We start from the raw sequence: 26,206 nt of genomic DNA on the forward strand, positions 1-26,206 counted from the left end.
ATTGAACAGAAGTATACATTAAGCATCTGCAACCTGACTTAATTGCCTTTCAGTCTCTAAAGATGCATTTAACACTTCAACAGAGCTAGATAAAACATATTGAACTTATTGACCAGGAAAAACTTACTTCTTTTGAATCTATAGATCTGACACAGTGAAGTCTGGTGAAGAATGAGAGAGATTGAGACATTCAAGACAGAGCATGTATATGGTGTTCTTTTTCTTTTTTCTTTTTTAATTAGTAGAGAACTTCAAGCCCCAATGTACTTAATTGTATGCCTTCATTATTCTTGCATTATACATATCTATAGGACTACATTCTAGATTCAGCCTTCTTAACCTTGGTGCTGTTGATATTGTGAGCTCTGTAATTCTCGTGGGGGACTTTTCTGTGTATTGTAGGCTCTTGAGTAGCATACCTATTCTCTACCCACTAGATCCCAATAGTAGCACCACAAACTTGTGTCAATAAAAAATTTCTCCATATATTGTTAACTATCCCCTGGGGAGGGTGTAAAATTGCATTCAGAGCCAGGCACTCAGTGCAATTTTGAGAACCACTCAGTGGGAACCACTGCTCTAAGCTGAAAGGATGTATACAGAAGAAGGTTCATGTGCATGCTGTTTGAGCAGGCAACTGCTCAGTACAGTTTTGGGTGCTCTACAGATAAATCCCCTCCTTTTGCTTTGATCATGAATTGATCATCAACTCATAGATGTTTTAATAGATCCCTCATACAATACTGTGGAAGATCTTGCCAGTAAACTGAGAGATGAGAGCTATATTATCATATGCTAATATTTTGGGGATAAGAGGAAATGAAAACTGACAGTATGAATGTTGAGGTTGAAGACAAATATCACTTCAGTTTTTTTCACATGATCCTTTAATATAAATAATGAATAAAAGACATGAATTCTCTCTTCTCTGTCATTGCTTCTACTATTATACTTCTGGAGTTTGTATATGTGTGGGTTGTAAGGAGGGAGTGTTCACTCTAGTTATTCTATGTGCTTGGAGTAGTTTCTGGTGTTTAAAGTCCCCAGAAGCCTCAAAATAAAAACATTTTGATTTAAAAGGTACAGTTGTAGACAGGTGGTAATGTGTAGCACAGTGGAAAACAACTGAGCTTAATGATTTGAAGACATGGCAGAAGGTGGATACTGTCATGGATTAATGTGTCATGCATGTCCAATTTGCAGACCATTTTCTTTATCTATAAAAGGCAATGATAATAGGTGTAAAAATCCAACATACAAGGTTTTATAATGGCTTGCAATTTGTAAAGATCTACACTAATGTTGGTAAATTATCATGGATTCAATGTCTTTGGTGATTTGTTTGATCAGAATTGATTAAGCATGCTAAGCCTTTCAGTTATTCTAGTGTGGTTAAACATCATCTGCAAGAAAGGTTACTGTTCTCTGTTACATTATTTTCATGGATGAAAGTGAACATCTAAATTTATAATATTTTGAAATCTAAAATTTGAAATCTATGATTTAAGATTATGAATATGCCTCAATTATTTTTCTTATTTCCATACTTCCTCATATTATCCACATTTACAATTTGTTGTAAAAATGTAGACATAGAAAACATAGAATGTGACTTGAGATTTACTCTTAAACAGTAACCATTACCAATGTTTTGTATATATTTTAAGAATAATTTTTCAATGAATAGATCAATATGGAGATATATATATACACACATAACTAAAATTACGTATATAATTTAGAAAGATATAGCGATATAGAGAGGCATACAGTCACAGAAACACATGTGCACAGATATCTACTTAAATAAAATAAATACAATTTCATAATATTACGTGAAACTAATTTTATAGTATGTTTGTCTTCCATGTGAATAGTGGAGAGGATACATGATTTTGTGAGTCTAGTGTGCCATTAGGCATAGGTCTGATGCTTAGTTCAATGTTAAAGACATCCATTTGTTTACAGATCACTCATTAGGTCAAGGTACTTTTGAATTGGTGGTTGTCCCTGCCATATTTAGTATTATGCATTTTGATTAGTGCATATGATTGCATAGATATACTAACATTTATTTAAATAATTCCTTATTACAATATTTTTAAATGACAACGAGAAGGCCAACAAAGTTAAATAATTAAAAACCTCTATCACTGCTGGTAGTGTTTTGATTTTTAAGTGTGGTCCATGTTCCAGGAAGCTATTTCTGGGAAAATGAATAGATAGAGAAGAAATGTAGGAATAGGTGTAAGAGGAGCATTGGCCCTAGTCCACCCTGACATGCTCGGATGTTGCTTCTGTAGATACTAGAAAGTTCTGATATATAAATTCCTACATTTTTGGGCCACATACATTTAGAGCATTTCTTGGTAGTTCTGAGAACAAAATGAACAAAGTTTGATCCCAAAAAATATTGAGTGAAATATTTGCTTTAATCAGTGTCTTCAATGCCAGGACTATGTCTTATTCAAGATTGTACTCAAAGCACATGGAATGTGATAGATGAATTGCTGGTTAAATAAATTCAAGATGTACAGATGCCTCCATTGAAAGGGAATTCAACTATCATTTCTATTTCATATTATGTTTAGATGATTATAAGGATTCTCAAATAGGCATTTATTGCCATATTTTGAGGCCTTTAGGGATTAATACAGATGCCTTATTTATGACTTATATGTAACTATGCATAATTAATTATTACTGATAATTTCATTTGATCCAGTTAGTTTTAGTCTACCTGAGTTTAAAAGTATTTTAAATTAAAATATCTAAGCTAGATCCACAGTTACCAATGTGATATAAATGAGATAGGATGCCACTTTAATCCATTGAATAACACAGTTATGATCAAACATTTACTTAAATGGTGGAAGTGAAAATCAGTCTATCATTTTCTTTATTGCAGTCTATCAATTTTAAAAAGCAATTTGCAGCCCATTGTGAGAGATAGGAAAGAGTAGACTCCCTTATATAAAATTTTTGCAAATAAATTAGGAAATAATTAAAAATATCACAAAAATGAAGAAACTCCCTAATAAGTTAAAATCAATTTAATAATTTGAATTGAACAAAGATAATTGCATGGCAATTAAATATAATTTATTAAGCTTGATACTAGAGCTTATGTAGGCTATGATTTTTAAAATTTTTTTCAAAAAAATTGTTTTGAGAGAAAAATGTGAGTTTCCCAGATTTTTCTGTATTGTTTACATTATCTTTATTTTTAAATATATCATTAGTAGTTTTTAGGTGCGATATGTGATATAATTTGAATAAGACATGACAGCATATATGAAAATATATTTTGGTTGTAGTTAATTTTGATGTTATGGAGGACCCACTTTTTGAGTCATTTATTCTATTTAGTTTAGTAATACATGGGAAAGGCTTGTATGATTGATATTGTAAAGTAAACCAGTTCCCAAAGACCAATCAGTAAAGTTTTTACTTTTGTAACTAAAATTCTACTTGTAGAAATTTGTTATATTTTTAAGACACAAAGTCCAATTACAGATTGAATTATATTTTACCTGTTACATAGTAAATTGAAAGTTTATATTAGCTTATATTTATTTATTCATGGAGGTTGCAATCTATTTGGGAAGAAAGCTGGTAAACACGGGTGTAATTAATATTTTATAGTATTTGTAGAAAATTGTTAAAGAGAAAACATGGCAAAGGGATGCAGAAAAAAAATTGTCAAGAGATAGATGGTGGTTTGATATCTTATCTATTTGGCTAGGAAGCCCTTACTAAGAAGAATACTTTGAATAAAGACTGGGAGGAAGTGTGGATATGAACCATGTTGATACCTCAGGAATCATATTCCAGGGAGAGTGAAAAGCAAGTGCAAAAGTCCTAGGGAAGGAGCACACCTGGCCTATTTGACACATAACAAGAAGAGCAGAGCCAAGGGAAGTAACTGAAATGGAGTGTTATGGTCTGAATGTGTCCCCCAAAATTCATGTGTTGTAAACTTAACCTCCAATGCAACAGTATTGGGAAGTGGTGTCTTTTGGAAGGTGCTGAAATCATGAGGGTATGAATTACAGCCCTTATTAAGAGGGTTTTTGGGAGTGGGTTCATTTTATCTTGCCACCACATGAAGACCCAGCAAGAGGGTCCTCACCAGATGCCAGTGTCTCAATCCAGGACTTCTTAATCTTACAGCTGAACTGTAAGAAACGTGTAAGAAAATAAATTTCTGTAAGAAATGCGTAAGAAAATAAAGTGTAAGAAAATAAATTTCTGTTCTTTATAAATTATTCTGTCTGTGGTATTTTTTTATGGAAGCACCAAATGAACTAAGAAATAACATATAGGAGGTGAAAATGTTAAGAAATAATAGAAACCAGATCATGTGTAGATTCTGTAGATTTCTATAAGTACTTGGATTTTTCCTACAAGAGCATGGGTAGTATTTGATCATTCTGAGCAGAGGGTTGACATTATCTGATGTATATTTCAACAAGAAACTCTTGCCCCTGTTGCAGATAGACTGAAGAGGAGCAAGAACAGAAACAGGGAGCCAGCTACAGATCTATCCCGAGAGTTCTGAGGAGAGATGATGGTGTCTGCAGCAGATTGACAGCAGTGAAGATTGAGAGAACAGGTTTGATTCTGTATTTATCATGAAAATAAAGTTGGCGATACTGTTTAAGATATAAGTCTGATGAGGGAAAGAGATGGTAAAGGATAAATTGTGATTTTTGTATCCTAAACAATAAGAGGGATGCAATTGATATTCTCTAAGAAACAAAATAATTGAAGAGAATTGACTTGGACAGGAAAAGGAGAGAGACAGTAGAAATAAAGACCTGAGATTTAAACATTTATAGATTGAGATGTGGGGATAAAATGGAGTTGATGGAATATGCAACTGTGGAGTTATAGGGAGAGCTGTGTGCTGCAGGGATAAAATAAAAATTCCTATGAAATATTAGATTGCACTTCATGTGAAGAGACTGAATGTGAGAGAAAATGTTAAAGACACAAGGGCCAGGAACTGGAGCAATGAACACCTGTAGATGAAAAGCTGTGTAGAAACATGTAACTAAAGAGTGGCTGTAGTGGGAGGAGGAAGCTCCAGTGAGAGATTGTCTTGAAGCCTGGGAAGATGGATTTCAAGGAAGACACGGTCTTGAAATACATTTAAATTATGAAAACGGAAACTCACAAATACATATGAACATATATTTAACATATATTTAGGGGAAATTTCAAGTATAAAGAATTCATTTTCTTAAGTATGAAAATGTTCACCTTAAAAAACTTTTTACAGTTGCTTACTTTTTCTGATGTGTATATTTATGGGACTCATTCTATATTCAAAGTGATTCCATTTGTTTGTGTCGTCTATGATTTCTTTCAGCAGTGTTATGTAGTTTTCCTTGTAGAGGTCTTTTACCTCCTTGGTTAGCTCTATTCCTAAGGTTTTTTTTGTTTGTTTGTTTGTTTGTTTTTTGCTATTGTAAAAAAGGTTGAGTTCGTGATTTGATTCCCTGCTTGGTTGCTGTTGGTGTATAGAACTACTGATTTGTATACATTAATTTTGTATCTGGAAACTTTGTCGAATTCTTTTTTTAGTTCTAGGAGCTTTCTGAAGCAGTCTTTTGGGTTTCTAGGTAAACAATCATATCATCAGCAAACAGTGGCAGTTTGACTTCTTCTGTACCAATTTTGAAGCAATTCATTTCCTTCTCTTGTCTGATTGCTGTGGCTAAGGCTTCCATTACTATGTTGAAGTGGAGTGGTGAGAGTGGGTAACCTTGTCTTGTTCCAGATGTCAGAGGGAATGCTTTCAACTTTTCCCCATTCAGTATTATGTTAGCCGTGTGTTTGTCATGGATGGCTTTTATTACATCAATATGAGTTCAATATTAGAAACAAATGGAACATTCTTGATGCCACAAAAACAAATATTGCCACAAATTACTGGTTTAATCATCTGTGTATTTTATTAGTCAGTACACTTATTATCTTCTATTATATTTATTATGTTTACCTGAATTGGATAATTATTGCTTTTTCAGATCTGACTAGTTTACAACATAAAATATATCTCATTTAGTACTTATTCTTTTAAAATGTTGTTTCCTGTCAACCCCAATTCATCTTACAAATGATTATAATAAGAGAAAAGTAGACCAGATATGAAGTTTCCCCCTGCCAAGATATCAATTAAGAGACCGTATGTTTTTACTTTGCCATTTCCTAGTGATTTATGCCCAGACTTTGAATTGCAAGATAAATCATTAGAAACCAAGATAAAAATCTCCAGTTTCAGCAGAGTGTCTGAGGTGATTAGTAAGTTGTGAAACTGATATTTAAGCAAATATATTATATTACTATATTGCAAGATTATTTCAGTATTGTTCATGCCAATTAAAGTATTCTTTCATACAACTATCCCAAGACATACACACACACACACACACACACACACACACACACACAAACACACACATACACACACACACACATTCCATCCCCACCAACAATCACCTAATGGTTTTATAATCACACTGTTTATTAATCTAAAGAGGCAATAATCAGCTTGATTAACTAGTTCCTTATCATTCAAGCTTCACTCAGAATTTTACATTCTGATAAATTAGGTGATGTAGCTCTGTAACTCACTCTATGAGCAAAGTTACAATACTTCAAATATATTAATGTTTAAGTGCTTCATGTGAGTACATTGAATGCTAGTGTGGTAGGCAGAAGAAAGGTCCCCAAGGTGCTCACATCCTAATCCCTGCAACTTGTGATTATATTACATAGCAACAGAGGGTTATGGTTGCAGATGAAATTAAGGTTGCCAATCAGAGAACCTAAAGCAGGGGAATGATCCTGTATAAACTCGGCTGGCCCACTGTAATTCCAAGGGTCTTTAAAAGTGAAAGAGTGAGGAAGGGAGGAGAACAGTGATCCCATGTGAGAAGGGCTCAACTAATTTTGCTAGTTTGGTATATGAAGGAAGAGGGCCAAGTGCTTTGGTCAGAGTCTAGAGACTGGAAAAGATAAAGGAAATGAATTCTCCCCTAGTGCCTCTAGAACAGAACATATCCACACTAACACTTTGATTTTAGCTCAGTTGAGACTTATGTCAGACTTCTTACCAACAGATCTGCAAGATAATAACTGTTTCTTTAAACCACTAAATGTGTGGTATTTTTTTTAGCAGCAATAGGAAACTAATAAAACTAGCATATTGAGGTATATGAAGTTCTTGCATTTATATAAACAGCACATCACATGAATTCTCCAAGGAGAAACACAGAATGTTATCTAATCTATAATAATTATATGATTGATCTGGAATTCTTACATTGCTCAAAATTAAATTGATGAGAAAGTCATATGAAACCCAGAGGTTAGTTTCCTGAAAGATGTTAGTTTCTTTAAAAAGAAGGTACACTTTATTCCTAATGAAAGAAACCAATTTATCCTACCTAATGAATATATTCTTATCTCCAGTAATTATATGGTCTTACTGTTTGTGTGAGTTTATTGAACTTCCAGCTCCTGTGTCCAAATGTGATTAAAATAGTATTATTTTGTACAGTTCTAGGTAAATTATTCAATTATTCATCTATGCAAACAACAAACAAATTAAAATATAGAATATGTTGCAAAATAAACATATTACCCTCTCTGCTTTTTACTTTTGCAGCGCAGGAAATACTCAACTTTTGTACAATGTCATTTTTTAAAAAGTAGAATAAATCATAATAAAATATTCTATAGCTCAATTAAAAAATGTAACCTGGTATAATAAACAAAGATTGGCTTAGAATGAGAATATAGAAACCTGTTTGTGTTTACTGAGCAAACCAATTTTTAACTAAGTGACTACGATGTTGCTTAACCTTCTTTAAACTGCAAAATAGGGAGAAATTTATTCTCTCAGCTTGAATAGCCCTATCTCATGTTTAAATCATAACACCTATGAAAATGTTCATAGAAAAATGTCAAAAATTTTCAATGGTATAAAAAAAATAAAAGAATGGATTAAGGCAAATAATCTAATTAAATTTGGCTAATATGAATTTTATTTCTTTCTTTAATATGTCCCATGGATATTGTTTGCTTACACCTGGTTATAAAATCCCTCTTTAGTATGTGATTCTAAAAGCAGTCACATGACTTGACTACCTGCACGTGAAACAATCCTAGACACGATGGACTATGCAAATAGAGTGACATATACCAGACTTCTTTAATCTGGCTTGTTAGTGATCTTGGAAACACTGACACAAGTCATTCATCTGAGTTTCCGTATTCTTTATCAGACTGTCTCATTCAAATAATTGAATTCTAGGAAGCAAAAACGTGCAAATGAGCCAAAGCATTGGGGAATAACTTCAGCTAAGTGCAAAGCCTGTGAAAGCACCGGTTTGCTGAGATTACGTCAGCATCTGATCTGCTTCCAAAGAGCCTGGCTGGGTACTCAGAAGCAGAACCAACTCCCAGTCACGTGTTCATTTCTGACACGCGGGAAACGCCATTGTATTTTTCCCTTACATGTTTTACTTTCTGAATCATTGTTTCTGTACTTTTAATTTCTTAAGTGACAGGTGTTTATTGTAGCAAATCAAATTATACTTTATTCCCCTTTCTTCAATCACCGCCGAGCTGAAATATCTACAAATTGGATATCCACAAATGAACACTTTGTTTATCCATTTACACATTTTTCCATACATCTGAAAAACATATATATGTAAACATGCACACATTAATTTTATTCAGCTTTTTAAAAATCAAATATTATTTAACCCATACTACTCTACTTAATCTTTACTTAATATTCAATCATTAAAATCTCTATAAAACAATATATCAGTTTGATGCTTTCATGTCTTTATTTTTGTCTCCTAACTCATTTTCACCCGTTTCTTTCTTTATATCCTGTCATGCTGCCATGTTAGTCTTATCCTTTGAAATTTGTAGGTATTCTTTCTTTTGTTTTCCTATTTTCAACTCTATATCATTATATTTCTAACAATCTTATTTCTTTCCTCCACCACTCTGGATTCTACCAGTCTTTCTAATCCTTCCAATCCCCTCCAGTCCTCATTAATCCTCTTTTTTCAAAGACTGTCTACCTTCCTTATACTACTAAAGGATATGCCTAAATAATAGAGCCATCTATTCTCTGAGACCCCTCAGTAAGTCCAAATTTCTTCCCTGAAATGTTGCAGTTGACGATGTTCAATTGGTGATTTTTCAAGACTGTTGAAAGGTCATAACTATTAGTTGATTACCGTGTCCACTCTGTGTGTGTGTGTGTGTGTGTGTGTGTGTGTGTGTGTGTGTGTGTGTGTGTGTGTGTAGGAAATTATTTTTCCCCTCAATTCTTTTTTCTGTAACCATGTAGATTGCCAGAGTCTGTGATCTTTTTGCATTGTCTATGATACCTAAAGACCTTTTTTTTTATATCATTTTAATGTATTATGTAAAGTACAGTTTAAAATAGTTTTTTCATAGTTTTTAAGCAGAATTTATGAATATTTAATTAAGAATACTTTGAGATATTTAACACTCACTCAGGTAATAAAAGGGAAAAGAAGTTTGAAACAACAGGAATCAATAGAATATGAGTTTCACTGGATTGAAATTCCCTAAGTATGAATCACCCTTTCAGATGAGGTGCTCTCGCCAACTTCAGAGGCAGCTCCTGTGTGACTGTGACTCTGGAAATATGTAACCGTTAGGAATAGCTTGTTTCTCTGAGAAAGCATCTCACTCCATTTTCAGTCAGTGCTAAAGAGGATTTAACGTGTATGCAAAAAGGTATTTTTAACACTTAAATTTGGTATTAGCATCCTGGATGTGCTGACTCTTCCAAGTGTAAAATTGTGCTTTCAGAAAGAAGTAAACTAGGACACTTCGTCAGCATCCTAGAAATGGTACCCATTCTTTTACTAAAAGAAATGCCAAACATTTAAAATGAAAAAGTAACACACTAACTCAATGGAATAGCCAGATTGTTCTAATCGATAAACTCTGCAAGAATAGTTTGATCTTAGCTAATATGTGTTTATGTCTCTTATTTGTTACCAGCTTCAAGAAAGTATTTGTAAAAATTTGATTTCCTTAGAGATATAAAATATTTAAAATAACAATTGCTTCAAATCAAATTGTGTTTAATTGTTATTGATCTTTCTGCCCTAACTAAATCCTCAAACTAGATCTTGCCTTTCCTTGAAAATACGTTCATTCAGCTATCTTTTATATTACACATTTCTCCTACAAACCCCTTTCTTGTCTTCATATTTATTTTTCATATAGTACCACTTGATTTTTTTGATATATTGCATTTTATTTAAAAATAACTACATAAGAAAATTACAGTTTTATGAAATTTAGAAGTATATCATTTTGGCAAAACAGTTTCAATGTACAAAAATTTTTAAAAATTTAACAGAATTTTTGTTAAGTATCATGTAGAGACACAGTATACTGAAAAGAATCATAGAAATTAGTTAAGAAAAATGGATACTTTGAGCTCAGGTTTTTATATAACATATTGATTCAGTTAATATTATATTTATATAACGTATCATTTATAATTTACTTGTGTATGCATAGTCAACCATGTTAACTGCCAGTTTTTTATGGAACCTCAATATGTAGTAATCATTTTTTATATAAAATCTCCTTCTTGGCCTACTGCACCAGAGTGTAGGTAGGTATTATTAACTTCATTTTGTGGAAGAGTAAATTTGAGTTGCAGAAGTTTACTGATGACCCTACAGGGCACACCTACCTAAAAGCAGCCGGGTCAGAATGGAGCATTCTCAACTGTCCTTTTCCATCCATAATGGCCCTTCACCGGCCAGCACCCACACCTCCTGCACCCTGGACCCCAGCTGATGGGCTTGCTTCATATTTCAGAAATAAATTTGCTATATCAATGAGACAGTGACAAGCTCATGTCACTTCCACTAATCTATATGAACCAATATTCTGATCTCTTGCCTCTGTTCAAATTATAATGAAGGACAATGCAGCTATATCTGCACTTTCTTCTTAGAGTTCTGTCCCCATACCCTCCCTGACCTACCTCCTTAATTAGCCTCATCAACAAATTATCACCCTCTAATGACCCTTCTCATAAGTGTGCTTTGGAAACTTTTTTTTTTTCCCCCTCGAGACGCGGTGTCATTCTGTAGCTCAGGCTGGAGTGTAATGGCGTGATCTCGGCTCACTGCAACCTTTGCCTCCCGGATTCAAGCGATTCTCCTGCCTCAGCCTCCCGAGTGGCTGGGATTACAGGCCACATGGCCACACCTGGCTAAGTTTTGTATTTTAGTAGAGACGAGGTTTCACCATGTTGACAAGGCTGGTCTTGAATGCCTGAACTCAAGTGATCTGCCCACCTTGGCCTCCCAAATTGCTGGAAACTTCCATCTTTAAAACATATCTGAAGACACCAGCACCTATTTATTCAGATATGACATGTTTCTGACATCTGAGTAAATGATCCCATTTATACCAATCTGAAAACAGAGAGAGATCCTTTACACATTTGTCACCCTTATACCTCCCATCATTGTCAAGTCCTGTATGTTCTCCCCATAAAATATTTAAAAAATATGTTCACTACTTGTATCTTTGCTACCACCATGCAGGTTCAAATCACCATGGTCTCTTCCATAACAATTTCCTTCAGTTAGTTTGCATCAGCAAATATCCTCCTCTAATCATTCATATATTCATATGCCAATCAGCAAATACTTCCTGCAAGTATTATTTAGTAGATGTTGTTCCTCTCTTTCAGAACTCTTCCAAGGATCCCAATCTTATGAAAAATAAGAGACCAAAGTCTTGCCATCACCTCAAAACCTTTTTATGTTCTCGTCTAGCACCCTTCTCCAACATGATCCTACGCTCATTACATGACCGTTATATAGTTTTCCCTCCTCAAATATGCTAAGCAGTTGAACTTGTTCATTCCTTTAGTCTGAAACGTCCTTCTCTCATATTTCTCTATGGTAACCTTCTGGTCCTTTATGCTCCTTTCATCCTATTAAAAACAAATCCCTTTTTCCTAAAGTAGTTCTTTATCACACTAACCCATATTTTCATTCTTCGATAGTGTTTATTAGCTTATTCCTTTCCTTTTTTCTCACACCCGAGTAAAAAAAAAGCCTTCTTTAACTCAGGATATTGTGCATTCACACACCTTTGGCTTTCCAGGGTTTAAGATATTCCCTGGCACATAGCCCATAATATATCTCAGAAAATAAATTTGAAGTACATCACACATAGATACTAGGGTGCACATGAATACCACAAAGTGAACATCCACAGGTAAGCACAACTTATATAAAATGGGATGTTACCTGAATTCCTGAAGCCTACATTTTGCAATTTTATAGTCCTGTTCTCTTCCACAGATATAACTTCTTTATCCTGACTTCTAACAGTATACATGGCATTTGCTTGTTGTATTTAATATAAACAGAATATACAGTATTTTTCCATTGTGTTTAGCTTTTTAATCTTACTTTTGTTAAAAGCACCTATTTTGTGGAATGAATCAGTTGTTTATGCATTTTCATTGCTGTAGATTATTCCATTGTATAAATATACCACAAGTTATTTGTTCTACTGTTGAAGGGCTTTTGTGCCGTTTCTGTTATTAACTATTAACTATATTATTAATGAATATCATTGACTATTACTTGAAATAGTTAATAACAGAAATGGCACAAAACCTTTCAGTCGTAGAATGGATAATTTATGGTATATTTACTATACTATTTACTGTTTAGTATTACTACTATTCTATTTATTATTTTTATTAGAAACTATTACAAATAATACAATTATCAACATTCTCGTATTTGACTTTCGGAGAACATATGTGTGCCTTTTTGTTGGATATATATTGTAAGTAGAATTGTTATAAAGTATGTATGAATTCAGTTTTAACAGATAAAGATAAATCATATTCCAAAGTGGTTCTACTAATTTATGCCCTTATACCATTATATGAGGTAAACTCTTATTGTCAGTCTTGTTCATTTTAGTCATTCTGGCAGGTATGTAGTGATATCTCATTGTGTTATTCCCCATACTATATTTTTAATCTTTAAAAACTACAGTAAAATTTGAAAGAATTATGCAGTGAACATTTATGCTCTTAAACTGGAGTAATCAATTGTTTTAATTTGCCACTTTTGCTTTATTAATAATGCAACATCTTTATTTTTCTAACTATTTGAAAACAACTTTTACCCTTTTGATGCAGACTTCCAATGATAGAAAATTGAAAAGCTTTCTGAATTTATATACCTACTAATTTTTGACATTTAGTTAACATTTTTGATTTACTTTAATAGTTTTGCTACTAGAATGATAAGATGCAATATAAATACAATATACAAAGTATATTTATTTCAAGACACTAAGGAAACAAGTTTTGCTTTGCAACTTGTGAGGGTAACATATAAATGAGAAAAACAAAAGCTATGCTAAAAATAAACAAGCTCATTTATTTCATTCATCAGATTTAAAACATGAATCAGGATCCAAATGCCATTTAAAGATAGTGCCACCATTGAGACAAAAGAAGAATATCACCGTTTCTTTGTATCATCCTTGTGTACTTAGTACAAATATAGTTATTAACAACCAAAGAATGGTAGTTTAGATCTCAGAAATCACCTTTGTGTTTTTTCAAACTTGAATAGATTTCCCTTTATATGTAGTTCTTACTGGCATAATGGAGACCCGGATGGTGAAGCCAAATTGTTGCACCATTTGGCCGATCACTTCGATTAACATTTCTTTCTCACTCTCTCTCTATTTTTTTAACTTTTAAGTTCAGAGGTACAAGTTCAGGTTTGTTACATAGGTAAACTTGTGTCATGGAGGTTTTTGTACCGATTATTTCATCACCCAGGCAATAGGCCTAGTACCAATTAGTTATTTTTCCTGATCGTCCTCTTCCTCCCACCCTTTACCCTCTGAAAAGTACCAGTGTGTGGTGTTCTCTTTTATGTGCCCATATGTTCTCATTATTTAGCTCCCATTAGTAAGTGAAAAACATGCGATATTTGGCTTTGATATAGTATGTTTCATAGCATGTTTTAATGACCCATAACCTCCACTGATGTGCCAAGTTTCACAAATGATCTGTTTCCTTTATTTAACTCTTTTAAAAATATTATCTTTCTATATATAAATCAAATGAGTATGTGAAGCTCTAGTAATACATTTTAAACTTTGCTTCTAACGAAACCTTTCTTGGACTTTTTGCTGATTAGATTTATAAGTGATGTGTGTGAATTCAACCCTATACGCTAGCTCTTGAACAAATGAAATTACAAGTCATTTTTTTTTTTTTTTTGAGATGGAGTTTCGCTCTTGTTACCCAGGCTGGAGTGCAATGGCGCGACCTCGGCTCACCGCAACCTCCGCCTCCTGAGTTCAGGCAATTCTCCTGCCTCAGCCTCCTAAGTAGCTGGGATTACAAGCACGCGCCACCATGCCCAGCTAATGTTTTGTATTTTTAGTAGAGATGGGGTTTCACCATGTTGACCAGGATGGTCTTGATCTCTTGACCTTGTGATCCACCCGCCTCGGCCTCCCAAAGTGCTGGGATTACAGGCGTGAGCCACCGCGCCCAGCTACAAGTCATTTTTGAGTGATTATATTTTAATGATTTTTTATACTGGAAAAATGTTATTTTTATGATATTTACTTGAGAACAAGCAAACTGGTAACCAGTTCTGTTATATACCCTGAATGTTCAGAATTTTACTTCATATTTTTCTGATAGACTAGCACTCTATCAATAAACATGTTTTGCTCTACTTAGGGTTAAAATGTATTAATTTGCTTTAAAATGGGCTATTTTTAAGGCATCATATTAAAAATATACTTCCTATAGAATAAAATCTAAAAATAAGAATGACTTATGCTCCAGCATTTAGAGAAGAAATACAGAATCATTGCACACACTTTATTTTGTTTTCTTGTAAAATCGAATCACTCCATCTCCAATGGAAATATCTTCACTGTTTGTTTTTTAAAAGTTTTCTGTATTATCTGCATATGTCAAGAAGTTAGTCTTCACTAAAATTCTAATTTTTTCTCTTTTCATTATAATGTAAAACACCCAAATTTGTCTTGTATGACAAATTAAATATTATTTAAAATAATATTTAATCTCAAAGATTAAATATTATTTTTCAGTATAAATAAATGCCTTAATAATGATTTTTCTGGTAAGGATTTTCAAAAAATCTTATGAACTGTATTCCCATGAGCCTCGTGAAGTTAGCGTTTAAATATTTATTCATTTAGGTGTTTTATAGTTGGCATCCATTTACCCACAACACTACATAGCCTTTTAAAAGAAAATGTAATATAGTAATACCTTCAAAACCTTAGGAAAACAACTTAAGGAGTTTCCTATATAATATACCAATTTACCTGATTATATTTTAAATTTTTGATTTTTCACTTGTGATCTTAAATGAAAAATAGTTCTGCAAAAGTATAACATGCTTAAATATATGTTGAAGATAAGGACATTCTCTCACTCCTAAATTTTATTTCAAATATGGAAATGCATAACATTTATTATTAACAAATTATAAATATAAAGAGGAGTGTACCATAGCAGTATCAGTAAATTTTAGGAAAATACTTATTTCATTTATGTTTATATTTTTATTATATATATTTATAATATATATTAATACTGTAATTTATTATAATTTATTCATTGATGAATTTGCTCCTTTCTGTCTGTTTCATTCTTAGCCTTTTTTATTCTTGCTGCACTGGAGCTGTAGGTGTTTCGCAATGGTTCTCTATTGACTTGTTTCTCACTCCCCTATTCAGCTCATCAACTTTCATGGTTATCACTCATGTAATTTTATAGCTCCATGTATCTAGCTCTGTCCTTTAAGCTCTAACCTGGTCCTTTATTTCCACCAATGAGCAGAGCTTCTCCACTGTGTTATCCTGTTCTATTCCTCAAACTTATTGGATATAATATATTCTTAGATTTTTGAATGTTTATATTACTCTACTAAAGCGTTAATTTATAAACTCTTTAGGACAGCTTCTTTTGTGATCAAAGAGTATCATTGTTCCTTATGATGTAGATGAAAATGCGTGCCATGCCTTCTTTTATTTTTCTGAGACCAACAGGATTTTATGTAAGTATGAACATTAGAATTAGTCACAAGCTGTTTTGAAGCTTGGTAACGTTAAGATTTATATCACCACAGGCAAGTTATATAATTTTCTATCTGTACAATGTGTACAACTCAAACTAAAAGAATGAAAATTTTATGATTCTAGAACAGAGCACAGTGTGAAACACACAGAAGGCACCCAGTAAAACAGGTTTCATCATCATTTCTATTCTTATCAGTTGAAATAATCTTCTATGTTTTTCTAATTATAATATTGGCATCACCATGCTTTCTTTAAGGTCAAAAGTCTAAAATAATATTGAATATTTCTCCTCTAATATCTTTCCATTTAAAAAAATTTTTGTAATTAATGTATCATTTAGATGCAAATGTCTTTATCAAGTAACTATCACATCAATATCTTTAATCTCTCCTATTTAGTTTACAATAGCTTTTATAGCATTTATTCTCACTTTCCTTTATTACAGTTTTTTTTAACCTTTGTTTCCTTTAAACCTAAGTATAGTTTATACTGCTTCAGAAAAAACATGAAATTATTATTTTCTTTTTTATGTCACTTAGACTTGGTCTTGTTGCAAATATATTGTCTGGATGTACTATAAATTTTAATCAATTGGTTTGGTGTTAGTACATTTTTTCACTAATATTTTACATTAACAATAATATATATTCAACATAACTGTAATTTTTGTTACATAGCCATCTTTTATTATGTTTTATTTTAAAATAAACTCTCAAAATATGAGAATATTCTGAAATGACTTTAAAATAGCTAATCAGTATTGTTAAGTGAAATGCTTTATCTATGACTTCATTATTTATTGTAGGTGAATAAGCATGCATATAACTCTTGAAAATAATAACTAGCAGTTTACTATTGGAAAGAAAATCTGCTCCAAGAAAAACAGGATTTGAGCTGATTTCCATCAGTAAAGTTTTCTACATCTAGAATCCCTTTATTAAGAAAAAGAATTGTTTTTTCTATGTAATTATTTAGCAATTTTGCTACTTTCTTTATACCATGTGATTGATATGGTGATTTGCTAAATATATCATCTCCATGCTTCTGGTATTGGATATAGAAGAAAATAACAAATCCATAACATCTAATTGGAATAGACAATTATGTGGATAGCTGATGTAACATTAAAGTGTGATAGACTTTTCTCTTTCTTATCCAGATTTATGAGCTCTTAATCTTCTCTCAGGCATTCATACTTTTAGTGATTAAAGATTAGAAGCCTAACTAATATCCATGAAATTGTGACATGTTTTTCTCTCTGAGCAAGAACATTATTGGATATATTATTTTTAATCTCATCATAATTGAATTAAATAATCTGAACAGAACTGCTGTCCAGAAATCAGCATATAGTATGTTTTAATGACCAATAAACTCCACTGATAAACCAGGTTTCCCAAATGATCTTTGTTGCCTTTTTTTCATTCTTTTAAACAAATTATCTTTTTATATATGAATCAAATTAGTATGTGTCGTACAAAGTTCAGACTCACACAACAAAATTAATTTGTTTTCTTTCCTGAAAACCCTTTTTTTTTTTTTTTTTTTTTTTTTTTTTTTTTTTTTTTTTTTTTTTTGAGACGGAGTTTCGCTCTTGTTACCCAGGCTGGAGTGCAATGGCACGATCTTGGCTCACCGCAACCTCCGCCTCCTGAGTTCAGGCAATTCTCCTGCCTCAGCCTCCTGAGTAGCTGGGACTACAGACACGCACCACCATGCCCAGCTAATTTTTTTGTAGTTTTAGTAGAGATGGGGTTTCACCATGTTGACCAGGATGGTCTCGATCTCTTGACCTTGTGATCCACCCGCCTCGGCCTCCCAAAGTGCTGGGATTACAGGCTTGAGCCACCGCGCCCGGCCCCAAAAACCCTTTTTCTAATGAAAGCCACATACCATCTGTTGGTGTTTAGTACATGTTGTTTTCATTGTAGAAAAAGAAAAAAAAATTGTGTGTCTGTTATACTGTGTGCATACCTTCTCTGTCATGGAAGTGTTGCTGGGATAGATGTAGCTGTTTATTGACATGATGGGACAATACACTAAGAAATTATATTCTCTGTCTAGTAGCACTTCTATCCACACAAGTACCTCATACCTATCTCTTTCTACCTGCCTCCCTCTCCCTTTCTCCTCCTTAAATTTAACCTTATGGAGAAATGTAGCCTACAGGACAGTGAAACTGTTGACATATTGTATAGTTTTTGTATTTTCCCCACTAATTATAAGAATAAACAAAATCTAAGAAATCATCCCTATAATTCTAGCACACTGATTCAACTTTGATAGATAGATATTTTGCTAACATATAATGCTATCTATTAAACCTGTAATTATCTGCTTCTGATTTTCTATGTCAGAAGAGTATGTTTTCATATATTAAACATACAGTAAAATCAGATATAGTGTATATAAAGTAATCAAGCCATTTATAACATTGAATATAGCAAAGTTCAGATTTAGAGTTTTTCTTGTTTGTCAGAATTGTGAAGTAAATCCGTTCTATGTAGGTCTCATTTTATTCTTACACATATGACTACATTTATTCACATAAGACTTACTGTTTATTATAAATTTCCAGAGGATTGAAACTTGTGTTTTTATGAAATAGCTTATAGTATTGTTATATTTGCATTGTTCATTTTTTATTTCATTCTTCATAAAGTAAGATAGATATACTGTTTAAAATGAGGGTATAGAAAGCATATAAACTCCAAAATAAAGATACCCTGCAATCTCCCCACTCACAGATTATCTCCACAAACACTTTGGTAAATAAACGGCATACACTGTATAAGTACAATTATTTTATTATGGTACATATGGCATATATGTGGATTTTGAACAAACTTTGCACCGAATAATACATCATTTAATGTTTTAATAACCTTAAGTATTTCAACATGCTATTTAAAGCCTTTATAACCTTAATGGATATGTCAAAATTTATCCATCAAACCATTATGTTTGGCTCTTTAGTTTATTTCTATTGCTACTACCAGCATTGCTATGGTCATTTTGTTCAGACTATTTTGCAATTCTGATTTTTCTTAGTTTAATTTCTGTAACAGAATTACCTAAAATGTATAAATTTTTTCAGGTTCTAAACACAGCTCCATATTATACTTCAAAATTTGCATTCAAGTTCTTTTTTTTTAAATTTATTTTGAGATAGGTTCTTGCTCTGTCATCCAGGATGGAGTATAGTGTCACAATCCCACTCACTGCTGCCTCAACCTCCCATGTTCAAGCAGTCATCCCACTTCAGCCTCTCAAACTGAAGGCTGAAACTATCCCAGGCTCAAGCAGTCTCCCTACCGCAGCCCTTCAAGTAGCTGAGACTACGGGCACACACCACCAAACTCAGAAAATTCTTTTTTTTTTTTTTTTAATTTCTGTAGAGACAGGGTCTCATTATGTTGCCCAAGCTGGTCTTGAAATCCTGAGCTCAAATTATCCTTCCACCTTGGCCAACCAAAGTACTGGGATTACAAGAATGAGCCATTGTACCCAGCCTTCAGATTCTTTGCAACTTGTCTATGTGACAAACCAAATTTTTGCAGTCATTAACAACTCATGTAGCTGAATATATTATGAAACAACATACATCTGATATGTCCTCACTTTTATATAATGTTCTATTTTTCAAATTTTTAAATCAAATGATAAACTTCATAAACATTTGAAAAATCTGTTTTAGGTTTTGCCTTTGTCTTTTGATATGGTTTTTGGCTGTGTCCCCACTCAAATCTCATCTCCAGTTGTAATTCCCATGTAATCCCCACATGTCGAGGTAGGGACCTGGTAAGAGGTGCTTGGATCATGGGGATACTTTCCTATACTGGTCTGTTGATAGTGAGTTAGCTCACCAAAATGTGAGTAATGCCTTGTGCTATGCTGCTCTTTTCTCTCTCTCAATCTGGACACCTTGTGAAGAAGATGCCTTCTTCTCTTTCCATCATGATTGTTAAGTTTCTTGAGGCCTCTCCAGCCATGCAGAACTGTGAGTCAATTAAACCTCACTTCTTTATAAATTACTTTATTAATCCATTATCATGCTGCTAATGAAGACATACCCAAGACTGGGTAATTTATAAAGGAAAGAGATTTAACTAACTCACAGTTCAGCATGACTTGGGAAGCCTCAGAATACTTATAATCATGGCTAAAGGGGAAGCAAACATGTCCTTCTTTAAATGGCAGCAGGAGAGAGCAGAATAAGACCCAAACAAAAGGGGGAAAAGCCCTCAGATCTCATGAGAACATACTCACTATCATGAAATAGCATCATAAATATAAACATCCCCATGAGTCAATTATCTCCCACCAGGTCATTCCCATGACAAGTGGGAATTATGGGAACTGCACTTCAAGATGATATTTGGGTAGGGACACAGCCAAACTATACTGATTATTTAGTCTTGGGCAGTTCCTTATAGCAATGTGAAAACAGAATAATACATATTTCATATCACTATTATTACCTTCCAACTGCATCGTAGTTTTAATACCTCAAAAAAAAAAAACAGTTGGATAGGAATAAAAACTGCTTAAGAACTTGTTTAAACCTTTATAAATGGAAATACTGTAAAATTATAATTGTATATGAAGAACTATGTGAGTTCAGTGAATGAATGGGTGCATAGACATTAGCTTATATTTGTGGGCTATGCGTATTGAGACTTGATGTTCTTATTTCAGTTTTTGTTTTTCTTGTCAGATCTCTTGTTAGCAATGATTATGGATCAATTATAAACTAGAAATAAGAAAATACATTTAAAAAATCAAATACAAAGAAAACACACTGAGTTGTTTTGTCAGGTTATAGGGTCAATGAGTCACAAGAAAAAGAATAGCAAGCTCAATAATGTCTTTCCTGCCTTGGTAAATTAGATTGGATGTTATATCTTCTTAAATGAATTATGCATTGCAAATACTTTAATATTCTCTGAAACTTAAGCATTCCACAAAATCTCCTAAATTTCTTTTTTGTTTTTTTGAGATGGAGTCTTGTCCAGGCTGGAGTACAGTGGTACAGTCTAGGCTCATTGCAACCTCCACCTCCCAGGTGATTCTCTTGCCTCGGCCTCCCAAGTAACTGGGATAACAGGCACCTGCCACCATGTCCATGAAACTTTTTTGTATTTTCAGTAGAGACAGGGTTGCACCATGTTGACCAGGCTGCGTTTGAATTCCTGACCTCAATGGTCTGCTCTCCTCAGCCTCCCAAAGTGCTAGGATTACAGGCATGAGCCACTGTACCCAGCTTTCTTAAAATTTTTTTTTTGAAAAATAAAAGATAATGTTATAAAATCTAAAATTTTATACTAAATATATCAAATATTCTTAAGGGAAATGAATTCTCTAATTTTTTATTTCTTTTATTTTTTGCTTTTTGGAATTTATTCTCTAACTTGTGAAGTTAACAAACTCACATATTACGGTGGTCCCATAATATTATAATGTAATTGAAAAATTCATATCACCTAGTAACATCATAGCCATTGTAACAACATAGCACAATGCGTTACTCACGTTTTGGTGATGCTGGTATAAACAAACCTCCTGTACTCCCAGTCATGTAAAAGCATAGCATATAGCACATACAATTATGTATACTGCATAATACTTGATAAGAAATGACTATGCTATGTATACATAACTATGGGTTATGTATTTACTGTGATATACTTTTTGTTGTTATTTTATATACAGTGTTTATATACATGTATGTGTGTGTGTATAAATATATGAGGTAAACATCCCCAGGCAGGTCCTTCAGGAGGTATTCCAGGAGACACTGTTATCATAGGAGATGACAGTTCCATGTGTTATTGCCCCTGAAGACCTTTTAATGGGACAAGATGTGGAGGTGGCAAATAATGATATTGATTATTGTGACCTAGCATAGGCCTGATGTGCATGTTAGTGTCTTTGTTCTTAACAAAAATGTTTAAAAGTAAAAAACAAATGAAAAATAGAAAAGAGCTTGTTCTTTGTAGGGATATGGATGAATCTGGAAACCATCATTCTCAGCAAACTGACACAAGAACAGAAAACCAGACACCACATATTCTCACTCATAGGTGGGTGTTGAACAATGAGAACATATGGGCACAGGGAGGGCAACATCACACACTGGGGTCTGTTGTGGGGTGGGGAGCTAGGGGAGGGACAGTGGAGGGTGGGGAGGTTGGGGAGGGATGACACTGGGAGAAATGCCTGATGTAGGTGACGGGGTGATGGAGGCAGCAAACCGCCCTGGTATGTGTGTACCTATGCAACAATCCTGTAAGATCTGCACTTGTAACCCAGAACGTAAAATACAATAATAATAATAATAAAAAGAAAGGCTGTTTAAAGCAAGCCTTTGAAATAAAGTACTGAGTCCTCTTAAAAAACAAAAAAGAAAGAAAGAAAACATTTTATGCAGCTATACAGTTTGATTGTGTTTTAGCTCATTGTTATTTAAAGCACTCAGACATTCTAAAATAATTAAACAGTTGATAAAGCAAAAACTTATACTAAGCTGAAATTAATTCATTGTTAAAGAAAGAAAATATTTTGGCCTGGAGAGGTGGCTCATGCCTGTAATCCCAGCACTTTGGGAGGCCAAGGCAGAGGGATCACCTGAGGTCAGGAGTTCACAACCAGCCCGACTAACATGGTGAAACCCTGTCTCTCCTACAAATGCAAAAGTTAGCCGGGCATGGTGGTGCACACCTGTAATCCCAGCTACTCAGGAGGCTGATATAGGAGAATTGCTTGAACCTGGGAGGTGGAGGTTGCAGTGAGCCAAGATTGTGTCACTGCACTCCAGCCTGGGAAACAGAGCAAGACTCTGTCTCAAAAAAAAAAAAAAAAAAAAAGAAAAGAAAAGAAAAGAAATAATATATTTTTATAAATTGAGTGTAGCCTAAGTATCCAGTGTTTATAAAGACTACAGTAGTGTAATGTCATAGGTCTTCATATTTACTCATCACTCACTCATTGACTCACTCAGAGCAACCTTTAGCCCTACAAGCTTCCTTTATGGTATCCTATACAGGCGCATCATTTTAAATCTTTTTTACCGTATTTTTACTGAACCTTTTAAAATGTTCAGATACACAGATACTTACCATTGTATTACAATTGTCCACCTGTACATGCTGTGCAGGTTTGTAGCCTAGGAGCCATCAGCTACGTCTTATAGCCTAGGTGTGTAGTAGGCTAAACCTTCTAGCTCTGTGTACGCCCACTTTGTGATGTGTACACAAGAATAAAATCACTGAAGGATGCATTTCTCAGAACACATTCCTATCATTAAAAGATGCATGACTGTAAATCCTTTTGCTTGTCACTTCCCCTTCTGGAAATCTATCTCCATGACATAGCCCTCAATATGGAAAATATATACCACCTGTATTTATAATAACAAAACACTATAGATAATCCAAATTTAAAAATTGAACATTATTAAATAAATGGCAGGTAGAATGTTATAGGCAGAAGTCACAAAATAAGTTTTCTTGGAACTAAACGTGGAAAAGACTGAAAAAGTGGGAAAAGAAATACAAATGTTAAATACAGTATAATTACAACTATGTTTATAACATATTTTTAAAAACTATTTTGATATTGCTACTCCTATTTGTATTTTTTAAAAATTCCCATAACTAAATATATATTAACATAACTCCTGAGTTTATATTTAATGCTATCTTAAATAATATTTTTAAATAAATAAAGATACTTAATACTTAGTTTTATACACAGTCACCTACAATTATACACACACAAGGTGACAAAGGTGTGTGAATATTAACCCCAGGAAAAAAAATTCCTGCTTTCAGGACTCTCCGTCTCGCTTCTCATCTTCAATTTTTTTTCTACTTTCCTTCTCATTTACTCCTCTCTCCCTTCATCCTTTTTTGCCTCGTACTTTTCCATTTTATAAATATATTTCTTTGTTTCTCCTTTATGACTGCTATATTGAAAAAAAAATTGCCATTGTTTCAGAAAAGCAGAAAGACTCGATACAGACATTGTTAAGTTAATCAAACAAGAGTAAATTATTTAATAGTGCAGAAGACAGTATGGCAGTGAGGATCATAGCAGAATGATCAGCAGTTTTTTTCAAGGCCACTGTCACCAATGACCCAATGAAGTGATGCCACATCACACTGTTCTGGAAGTCCAAACATTTTCCATAAGATAGAGCCACAGACTGCGATGCAACAAGGAACATCACACATGTGCTCATGTCCCCTTTGTTACTCCAGAATTTCCAAACTTACCCAAACTGATTCAAACATATTCCAGGATATGGAAATGAAATGATGAGTGTCAGTTAACTGAAGCTTCACAGGGTGACACTAACAGGCTCTTAGTATCATATAGAAACTACTTTACCTGACTTCTCCTCTTTTACATGTTTTATTTTATATTTATTCACTCAGCCAATATTGTTTAGTGCCTACCAATTTCCTGTCGTGTGCAAAGTACTAAGGGTATGAACACCTGGCCCCTGGCAACAGGTCATTTATAGTTCATAGAGTAACCTTGATGACAGTTAATAAGGACCTTTACGGCAGATGATGAATCCTAGGTATATTAACTTATTAACTACCATCATTTAGCTTCTCCTCCTTATTTATTTATTTATTTATTTATTTGGTGGGGAAAGATCATCCTATTGAGTTTCTTCATATAGTATAAGAAATAACCCATTTTACGAGACCAACATCTTCCTGATACCAAAACCAGGCAGAGAAACAAATAAATAGAAAATTTCAGGTCAATATCCATGATGAACACTGATACAAAAATCTTCTATAAAATACTGGCAAACCTAATGCAACAATACATCGGAAAGATTATCCATCATGATCAAGTAGGCTTCATCCCAGAGATGCAAGTCTGGTTCAACATACACAAATCTATAAACATAATCCATCACAGAAACAGAACCAAAGACGAAAAACACATGATTATCTCAGTAGATGCAGAGAAGGCCTTCGAGAAAATTCAACAACCCTTTATGATAAAAGCTCTCAATAAACTAGGTATCCATGGAACATATCTCAAAATAATAAAAGCTATCTATGACAAACCCACAGCCAATATCTACCGAATGTGCAAAAAGTGGAAGCATTCCCTTTGAAAACTGGCCGTAGCCAAGGGTGCCCTCTCTCACCACTCCTATTCAACATAATATTGGAAGTTCTAGACAGAGTAATCAGGCAAGAAAAAGAAATAAAGGTATACAATTAGGAAAAGAGGATGTCAAATTGTCTCTATTTGTAGACGACATGACTGTATATTTAGAAGACCCCATCATTTCAGTCCCAAATCTCCTTAAGTTGATAAGCAACTTCAGCAAAGTCTCAGGATACAAAATCAATATGCAAAAATCACAAGCATTTCTAAACACAAATAACAGACAAACAGAGACCCAAATCATGAGAAAACTCCCATTCACAATTGCTACAAAGAGAATAAAATATATAGGAGTACAACTAACAAAGGATGTGAAGGACCTCTTCAAGTAGAACTACAAACCACAGCTCAAGGAAATAAGAGGACACAAACAGATGGAAAAACATCTCATGTTCATGGTTAGGAAGAATCAATATTGTGAAAATGGCCACACTGCCCAAAGTAATTGATAGATTCAATGCTATCCCCATCAAGCTACTATTGATCTTCTTCACAGACCTGGAAAAAAGCACCATAAACTTCATATGGAACCAAAAAAGAACCAGAATAGCCAAGACAATCCTGAGCAAAAAAGCAACAACAACAACAACAACAAAAAAAAAACCCAAAAAAAAACAAAGCTGGAGGCATCACACTACCTGACTTCAAACTATAGTATAAGGCTACAGTAATCACAAGAGCATGGTACTGGTACCAAAGCAGAGATAGAGACCAATGGAACAAAACAGAGGCCTCAGAAGCAATGCCCCCCACACACGTCTACAACCATCTGATCTTTGACAAACGACAGAAACAA

At 33.6% G+C, this 26,206-nt stretch overlaps 1 protein-coding gene across 6 annotated transcripts in view; it reads left to right on the forward strand.

The window, feature by feature from the left end:
* CDH18 (cadherin 18) overlaps positions 1-26,206 on the forward strand; it is a 1,107,073-nt gene that overhangs the window by 589,763 nt on the left and 491,104 nt on the right. For 5 of the 6 annotated variants that reach the window (XM_032279054.1, XM_032279056.1, XM_032279053.1 and 2 more), the window contains one exon: positions 4,497-4,615. The gene's annotated coding sequence lies outside the window, so the exon portion shown is untranslated. The remainder of the gene's footprint in view (positions 1-4,496; positions 4,616-26,206) is intronic. The other variant, XM_032279055.1, reaches the window with a different exon arrangement.

Source organism: Sapajus apella, unplaced genomic scaffold (assembly GCF_009761245.1).
Source record: "Sapajus apella isolate SASKATOON/1434 unplaced genomic scaffold, GSC_monkey_1.0 scaffold11, whole genome shotgun sequence".
Lineage (NCBI taxonomy): Eukaryota > Metazoa > Chordata > Mammalia > Primates > Cebidae > Sapajus > Sapajus apella.